At 48.2% G+C, this 9,133-nt stretch overlaps 1 protein-coding gene across 1 annotated transcript in view; it reads left to right on the top strand.

Annotated features, from left to right (window-relative positions):
- The first annotated feature begins 8,214 nt into the window (after nt 1-8,214).
- Nucleotides 8,215-9,133, top strand: part of TOB2 (transducer of ERBB2, 2) — a 15,074-nt gene continuing 14,155 nt past the window's right edge. The window contains exon 1 of the mRNA XM_006150734.3: nt 8,215-8,232. The gene's annotated coding sequence lies outside the window, so the exon portion shown is untranslated. The remainder of the gene's footprint in view (nt 8,233-9,133) is intronic.

Genomic DNA, 9,133 nt, shown 5'->3' on the forward strand with positions numbered 1-9,133 from the left:
TCCCTTCTCCATTCTCCTCTCGGGATCTTGGGCACGCACGCACACGTGCCCGGCATGAGTTTAAACCACTGGGTCCAGGACTCAAACTGCGGTCAACTACATGGGAGTCCAGCGACAGCCATTACTCTAACTGCTGGTCCCTCCACCTTTACTTTTGAACAGAAGATATGGCTTCCATTAATGATGGAGAGAATCAGATAATTAAATCAAACTGATGAGTTGGGAGGACCCAACTTTGTTTTGTAAAGTGCGTATGTACTCACACTAAGAGAAGGTTTCATTTTGAGAAGGCATTTTTTTAAAGAGGTTTTGCCGTGGGGCACATGAGCTCGCCGGAGATAGACACACAGTGAGAGGGAAAGTGAGAAATCACCCCCCAGGAGGATGACTCCACTGCAGTCCCCTCTCCATTCTTCAGGGGTCTGGGGCGTGCACACCCACGCACCCAGTGTGATTTTCAAGCTACCGGGTCCAGAACTTGAACTATAGTCAGCAATGTGGGAGTCCAGTAACATAACCACTATACCATCTCCTGGCCCCAAAATTAATAGAATTAAAAAAAAAAAAGTGTAAAGGTAGGCAGGTGGCATGGTGGTTGAGGTGCTGGACTCCCATGTAACAAAAAGAGGTGTCAGGGAGAATCCAGGCATTAGCCCAAGCTTACACTGCAACTTAGTAGCAAAGCCAAAGAATGTAAATTGGGCTTCTTGTCTGAGGATTTGGCTTTGGTCACCAAAACTTGATTATTTAAACATATTTGAGTGTCCGAAATTGTATTAAGATAACCTCTGCCTTCAAGGAATTGAATAGGGGCCAGCAGGTGGTGTGGAGATAAAGGCAGCAGATCCCACAAGGCCAGCCACACAGTTCAATGTCTGAGACCTAGCAGCTTGGAAAACATCTAGTAGGTGCTCATGCATGCCTAAAATCTCAAGAGGAGAGTGGAAAAGAAATTACAGTTTGGCTATCATCATGGGTGTGTGTGTGTATGTGTGTGTGATTTCTTCCCAACAAGTGCATAAGCCCTGTAGCAGACAAAAAATTACTCGTCTTTTTTTTTTTTTTTTTTGTCGAAGGTGGAGAGAGGGAGGGAGGAAAGGAGAGAAAGTAAGAAAGCAAGCCACCCGGTCTGAGACTTGAACTACACGAATGGCCATGTGGAATCCAGCCACTTTAACTATCTCTTGCCACCTGCTGGCCCCCATGTGGCAATTATTTTCCTTTTTTTTTTTTTTTTTTAAAGCTTCGCTATGAGGTGTATGTGTTTGCTAGAGAGTGGGAAAAAGAAAGCATCCCACAATGCCTTCTCCATTCATCCCACAATGCCTTCTCCATTTTCCTCTCAAGATTTTGGGCATGCATGTACACACACTTGGTGTGTTTTTTAAGCTGCTAAGTCCAGGACTCAAACCACTTAGCCCACATTGCAGTTTTTAAATTTATTTCTTTAATGACTGACAGATACCTCCAACAGAGTCTTCATGACTCACCCCCAGCTTCAACCACCCAGGATCATGGGAATGGGCACACTAGGACATGAATCCAGGACCTTCCCATACGGGGCCAGTTGCATTACCACTGCACCACCATCTGACCCCACACGTGGCAATTTAATCTTTAAACACAGGATTTATTATATGTACCTTTGTTCCCCCAAAAAAATTGTAATGAATCTGTACTTGAATTCTGATCTGCTATTGGTCTTTAGCAAATCATTTAGTCTGTGTTTCTGGATAATGATGCTTACCTTTCAGGTTGTGAAGATTGCATCTGACTTTGTAAGCACCTGACCCTTACTGGGGTGGTTTATATAAATGGTAGTATTTTTTACAGTTGCCTCTAGATCAGAGTTTAATTTCAGTCCTGGCTTGTTGGTCCTGTACATGTCCCCCTCCCCCCTCAAGGGTTTTTCTCACATCACTTCTGCTGTCCTCTCGATTATGCAGTTGAGGGGACATTGACATTCCTTGTACACTCCTCATCTTTTCTTTGGCTGTTGCCTTTGCTTGAAATACCATTCCATCTCGTATCAGCCACGCAACTTGGTACCTTGCTTCTGGGCTCCTGACAGCTCATGAATGCTTCAGATGCACCACCCCCACAACTATTTCCCTCACTTGCGTTATTTTCATGTCTAGTAGGTACATGTAACAAAAACAGAAGTTCACGAAACTATTGATTGTGTGTGTTGCATCTGATATTTTCATTAAATTCCATTCTATTCTAGAATTTCTAACTGAAACACTAAGTCAAGTAATTTTATAACCCCAGTAATAGAGGACAACGCAGAGTTTAAAATGAACTGGGACCAGCAGATGGTGTAATGATTACATCACTGGACTCCCATGAAGTCGACTGTGGTTCGAGTCCTGAACATGGCGGCTTAAAATTCACACCGGGCATGTGTGTGCATGCCCAAAATCCCAAGAGGAGAAGGGATTGTGGCATCGCCATCCTCCCAGGGAGTGATTTCTTGCTTTCTGTTTGGTGAACGTGCTCACCCTGTAGCAAAAATCTCTAAAAAAAAAAAAAAAAAAAAACTGAACTGGGGTCAGCAGATGGTATAGTGGTTAGGTTTCTGGACTCCCACAAGGCCAACCACAGTTCAAGTTCCAGACCTGGTGGCTTCAAAATCACACGGGGTGTGCATTCATGTCCAGGATCCTGGAAGGAGAATGGAGGAGAAGGGATTTCAGCGTGGCCATGTAGGGGGTGATTTCTCGCTTTCTCTCTCACTGTCTGTCTTTCCAGGGAATGCATGTGCCCAAAGGCAAAAACCTCTATTAAAAAAAAAAAAAAAGGAAAATAACATGGAACATAAAATCTTTGAACTCCGTTTGCCTCTCTCCCAACTGCAGGGGATGAATAGGCAAGGACTCAAACAATTACATGTTAAGTTGAACTTAAAAAGGGATCACAAACTAAGGAGTCCAGCAGAGTAACAAAATTGATTGAAAAGGGAGGGGTGTGAGAAGACTAGTCTAAATGGTATGTGATCCTCAGCTTTGGTGTCTGAGAAAAAAGGGAGTGTTGGGGCCCTTGGGGATCTGAGAACAGGCCTCTCTAAGAGACAACTGCTCTTCAACTCTAGGCAGTCACTGATAGCTTGAATGCCCAGTGTTGCCAGATATCCCGAATTTAGGACAAATGGCAACTTAACTCATACCCGGCACATGTGCGTGCGCGCCCAAGATCCCGAGAGAAGAATGGAGGAGAAGGGATTGTGGAGTGGTCATGCCCCCTGGGGGGTGATTTCTCTCTTTCTGTCTCTGTCTCTGTCTTTCTGGTGAGTGCATGCACCCTATAGCAAAAACCTCTCCAAAAAAAAAAATTTTTTTTTTTTTTTTTTTTTTTTTGCTATAAGGCATGGGCACTCGCCAGAAAGAGAAACACCGAGAAAAACCACCTCCTATGGGGATTGTCATGCTGCAATCCTTTCTCCATTCTCCTCTTGGGATTTTGGTCATGCATGTACACATGCTTGGCATGATTTTTAGTCAGCAAGTCAGGGACTCAAATAGTGGTCACCTATGTGGGAGTCCAATGACGTAAGCATTATGCCATCATCTGCCTTAATATTCCAATTTTTAAATATTAACTCACCCTTTTTGTATTTTAAGAATTTTTTTTTTCATTTATTATTCATTAATTTGACTACAGAGAGAAAGGGAAAGTGAGAAAGCAAGCTGCCAGGTCCATGGCTCCAACCTCATTCTACGATTTGGGAGTCCAGTGCCTTAATTACCACACCACCTGCTGGCCCTGCAAGTCACTTTTTTGGGGGGTGGGGAGAGGTTTTTGCCATAGGGTGCATGCGGCTCCCCAGACAGAGAGAGACAGAAAGCGAGAAATCACCCCCCAGGGGGGATGGCCACGCCGCAATCCCTTCTCCATTGTCCTCTCGGGATCTTGGGCACGCATGCACATGCGCCCAGTGTGAGTTTTAAGCCACCGGGTCCAGGACTCAAACCACGGTTAACTACATGGGAGTCCAGTGACATAGCCATTACACTAACTGCTGGTCCCGAGTCACTTTTATAAACTTAGTATGAGGGGCCAAAAAGTGGCATGGTGGTTAAGGGGCGCCGATGCCCCTGTGAAAGACTGCAGTTCAAGTCCCTGACCTGGCAACTTGCTTTCTCAATATTTTTTTCTCTCTCTCTCCTTCTCTGGTCAAATTAAAATTAAATTAAATTAAAAATAATTATTAAAAAAAAATATATAGTATGAGGGCCTGTGCAGATGGGGTGGTAGCGAAGGTGCTAGACTCTCACATGGCTGACCACAGTTCGAGTCCTGGGCCTTACTTTCTCACTTTTCCTCTCTCTCTCTGTCTCTTTCTACTGAGTGCACATTCTCAATAGTAAATTTAATAATAATAATAATAAATAACAATAAATAATCCTCCCCCAAAATTAGGATGTTGGGCTAGTAGGTGTCATGGAGGTTAAGGTGGCTGGATCCCACATGGCTGACTTTGTGGTTCAAACTCCCGACCTGGCGGTTTAAAAATCACATGGGCACATGTGCATGCATGCCCAAATCTGAAGAAGACAATGGGAAAAGGACTGTGGCATAGCCATCCCCGTTCGGGGGTGATTTCTGACTTTCCCTCTCTGTCTCTCCTGTGAGCACACACACTCTATAGCAAAACTTTAAAAAGACAAAAACTTAATATATTTGTATATTGCTAAGAAAATACATCCATTAGATGTGGAGTTTGGCCTGCCAATTAGTAGTTCTGGGACCAGTAGATGGCAAAATGGTTAAGGCATTGGAGTCCCACATAGCCAACTGCAGTTTGAGTCCTGGACCCAGCTTTTGAAACATGCTGGGTGTGTGTGTGCGTGTGCGTGCCCAAAATCCCAAGACAAGAATGGAGGAGAAGGAATTGTGGCATGGCCATGACCCCTCCGTGGGCGTGGGGGGGGGGTAACTTCTCGCTTTCTGTCTCCAGCAAGCACACATGCCCTATAGCAAAAATATCTCTCTCAAATAAAAAGGAATCCGGGAGCCAGCAGGTGGCATGGTGGTTGCGACACTGGACTCCCACATGGTCCACCGCAGTTCAAGTCCCAGACCTGGTGGCTTGCTTTCTCACTTTCCCTCTGTCTCTCCCTGGTGAGCGCATATTCTGTAAGCAAATTAAAAAGATAACAATATCAAATTAGATAAATATTAATAGTTCTTTAAAAACATAAAAGGAAACCAGTTATGTCCATCTGTTCCCAGTTACTCAGTTCCTTATCAATTCTATTCCCAGATGGCCTGTTTCTACCACCAAAGACAAATTGTTTTGTTTTGTTTTGTTTTGTTTTTTGGGGGGGTAGAGGTTTTCGTTGTAGGGCATGTGCACATGCCAGAAAGACAGAGACAGAGAGACAGAAAGCGAGAAATCACCCCCCAGGGGGGATGGCCACACCTCGGGATCTTGGGCACACATGCACGGTGGTCTGAAACTTGAACTGCGGTTGACTACATGGGAGTCCAGCAACATAGCTATTATACTAAATGCTGCTCCTGCACCAAGGATAAATTGTGACTTTCTTCAACACTGCTTTTCAATGTGTTAGGAAAAGACAGGCTTGCTCACCTGTTTACTAAGCTTCACAGTCTTGGTGAATAAATAGCAAGTCATTTGCCCTCAGCAACTAATCACCCTTTTCCAAAGCCAGTTTCTTTTTTTTCTTTTCTTTTCTTTTCTTTTTTTTTTTTTTTTTTTAAGGTTTTTGCTATAGGGTATGTACAATTACCAGAAAGATAGGAAAAAAGAAATCACCTCCCCCAAGGGGATGACCACATCACAATCCCTTCTCCTCCATTCTCCTCTCTGAAACTTGAGCCCGCATGCACACACACCTGCCCTGATCTGAGTTTAAGCCACTGGGTCAGGACTTGAACCCCCATGAATTACATGAGAGCCCAGCAACGCAACCATTACACCATCTGCTGGCCTCTCCAAAGCCAGTTTCTATTGTGACTGTTCAAAAGACTCAAACTGAGAAAATCTTTTCTTGGATAACAATACAAAATTTCTCACCCTGGCATGTGCTTACAAGAACACTACTGCTTCTTGAAAATTAGCTGGGACCAGTTATGACCAGCCTGACTTGTTACAGCATCGAAACATCTAGCATAACTTGCTTAACTCTCAGACAGGGGAGTTACCTCAACCTTCTCCCTCGGCACATCCTTACTTCTGAACCTCACCATTTTGAACAAGTGGTGTGTACCTGTCAGCCTATGATTACTTAAATGGGAGGGGCATCTGAGATGCTTGCGTAGGAATTTGGCTCACAATTAGGCCCTGGAAAGATGAAACCACACATTGGAAAGAGAACATTTTCCTTCTTACCACATAAAAAAAATGGAGACAGCAGTTAAGAAGACTGCTTTTATTTTTCCCCTCTATTTTACCTTTTCTTATTTGTATGCTAACCCTTTACCCAGAGCTCCTGCTGGCCAAGGAGGCTGGATTTCTCAGTTGGGCTGGTGTGTTTCCAACATTGCAGGAGAGATTGCAATAAAAGAAGAAATTCAAAGAAATGCAAGGCCTTCCTCCTGATTCAGCCCACACTCCCTCAGCCTGGAAGGAATGGCAGATGTCCATCCCTTTATCTACCAATATTCACTCTGTCTCTCCTTATTAAGATACCCTAAGTGGACTCGTTGCAGTTTACCTTCACCTTTCTCAGAGGTTTCCCAAGAAAATACACATCAAACTGAGTAGAGTTTGGTCAAAGTCGTGTTTTTTTTTTTTTTTTTTTTCTGTCTAGTATAGGGAGCCTACACTTAACACTCGCTGAAGAGAGACAGAGATACAATCCCTTCTCCACTCTCTAGCAATTTTGGATTTTGGACTTAGAGGTACATGTATTTTTTAAGGATTATTTTATTTAACTTTACGTATTTTTTAAATTTGACTGGAGGAGAGAGAGAGAGACAGAAAGTGAGAAGGCAAGCCGCCAGGTCCCAGACTCCAGCTTCGGTCGACCATGTGGGGAGGCCAATGCCCTTAATCACCACGCCACCTGCTGACCCCATGCACACATGTTTTTGTTTTTGTTTTGTTTTGTTTTGTTTTGTTTTTGCACATATATCTTTAAGATAGCATGTATTTGAGGCAGACTTTGTAAATACTATCATATTTCATCTCCGCAGGATCTCCATTTTATAGATGAGGGAACAGGTTCGGCGATGTAAAAAGAGATGTTGCATTAAATCACCATCACACAGCAGGTGGCAGAACTGGGAAGTAAACCTGATTTTACCCCTGCATCTAATGAGTAACTACAAATACCGGCAGCCCTTGCCGTGCCCCACTGCGCAACCACACACTTCCAAGCGCCCAGTACTAATGGCTCGACCCAAAGCCTAATCAGGCTGCCTCGCCCTCCTCCCCAACCAATGAGAAGGCTGTTGCTAGCAGCCGGCTATATTTTTAGCTTTCTCTGCTCTGGAACCGTGCCGGTAGACAGTCTCTCCGCTGGGTAGAACTCGCTACGGGGAGGGAGGGGTTGGGGAGGGGAGGAGAGAGAAGGGGAGGGTGGAGCGAGCCAAGGCGGAGGGGGCGTGTGTGCGTTCCGTCACGAGTGACGCATAAGGCAAGTAGTCCCTGGAGGTGCCCCTGGGGTTAGAGCGCTCAGATCGTGGGGGATGGGGGCTCTCGGGAACCGACTCCCTCCCTTCTACCTGCCCGGGTGGAGATTGTCCTCCAGCTCCGAGTTCCTCTGCTAGACATGGAAAGTGCATTTAACCCCCCACGCCTCCGTTGCTCTCTGCCCTTGCCAGAAAAAGTGATCAAGGAAAAAGCAAACGCAAACTGTTCGTAGCTGGAAACTTTCGGATCTCGTCACCCCACGTGGGTTCGGCGGCTGCCGTTGGCCCGGAACCCTCTGGAACAAGAATGAAGGCGGGCGGAGAACTGGGGAAGGGGCAACTACGAAAGAGCAGGGAGAGGACTTCACACGCAACCCCCGAGGAGCCCCGGTCGTCGCCGTCTGGCAGTCCGCCTGTGACCTCACCCAGGCACAGCCCTTCCTGTCCCCCAACTCTGTGCCCCGCAGTCACAAAGAAGGAGAGTGGCCCGCGTGGCCAGAGCCCGCCAGGAGGCCCGAGAGCGCGGGCCTGGCGAGCTCCGCGAGATTGCTCCGCCTCCCGACTGTCGGATGTGCGAGCCCGGCGCCCCTTGCACTCGTGGGCGCCACCCCACGCCGGAGGGGCTGTCATTGGGTAGACTGGGGCTCTCCTGGGATCCACGTAGGGGTGGTCCGCAGAGGGGCCTCGCCCCATCCAGGCAGGCCGGGCGGTGCTCGTGCGCCTGCGCGGAGCGGGCGCTGACCCTCTGCCAGCTGCGAGGGAACCCGGCGGCGAGTGGGAGGCTCATTGTGGCGATCGACTCGTTTTCTTGGCTGTCCAGTCGCCTCTTCCCCCAGCAGTGTGCCCCAGACCTTCCCTCACCCTCTCGACATTACACGTCCCCCGACGAGGCACGAGGCGCTCGGAAGACTCAGGCCAACCCGGGTTCGGGTCCAAAACGTTTCCTGAGCTCACGGGTCTCCTCAGCTCCCCCGCCTGTAAAGAGACCGTAGCTCGGACGGTGAGAGCCCGGAGCTGGAGGGGAGTCCAATGGCCTCGCGGAAACGGTCTGGGCAAACGTGTGCTTGTGGGCGCCGGGGCAGGTGCAGGGCGGAAGACAGCGAGGAGAGCCCCCGGAGGGCCTGGTGATGCGCCTCCCCGCGAGTCCTCTCCCAACTCGGCTCGCGTGAGCACCGCGGGCCAGCCCTGCGGTGCACGGTCTACCGGGAAACACACGGAAAGCACCAACTCGGAGTGGTTTAGAGCATGAAGCACTAACTGCGGCGCGACGCCGCGATGGGGAGGGGAGAGCCCAAGAGCCGGCTGGGGGGCGCAGCGCCCCAAAAGCGGCCCGAGGCTGGAGCGGAAGGAGCGCGCTCCCGCCGGAAAGTAGTCCCGGCCGCGCCGGCCCCGCCCCGCCCTTGCAGGGCGGAGGGACGCATCACGCAGGGGTGGGGAAGCCGGATCCGTGCGCGGGGTTGCTAAGGGTGAAACTTTTCATTGACTTTGCTCACTTCGGGCCGAGCGCGGGAAGGTGCGGGTCGTCGCGGGAGAG

The sequence above is a fragment of the Tupaia chinensis genome, unplaced genomic scaffold, assembly GCF_000334495.1.
Source record: "Tupaia chinensis unplaced genomic scaffold, TupChi_1.0 Scaffold000294_5, whole genome shotgun sequence".
NCBI classification, from domain to species: domain Eukaryota; kingdom Metazoa; phylum Chordata; class Mammalia; order Scandentia; family Tupaiidae; genus Tupaia; species Tupaia belangeri.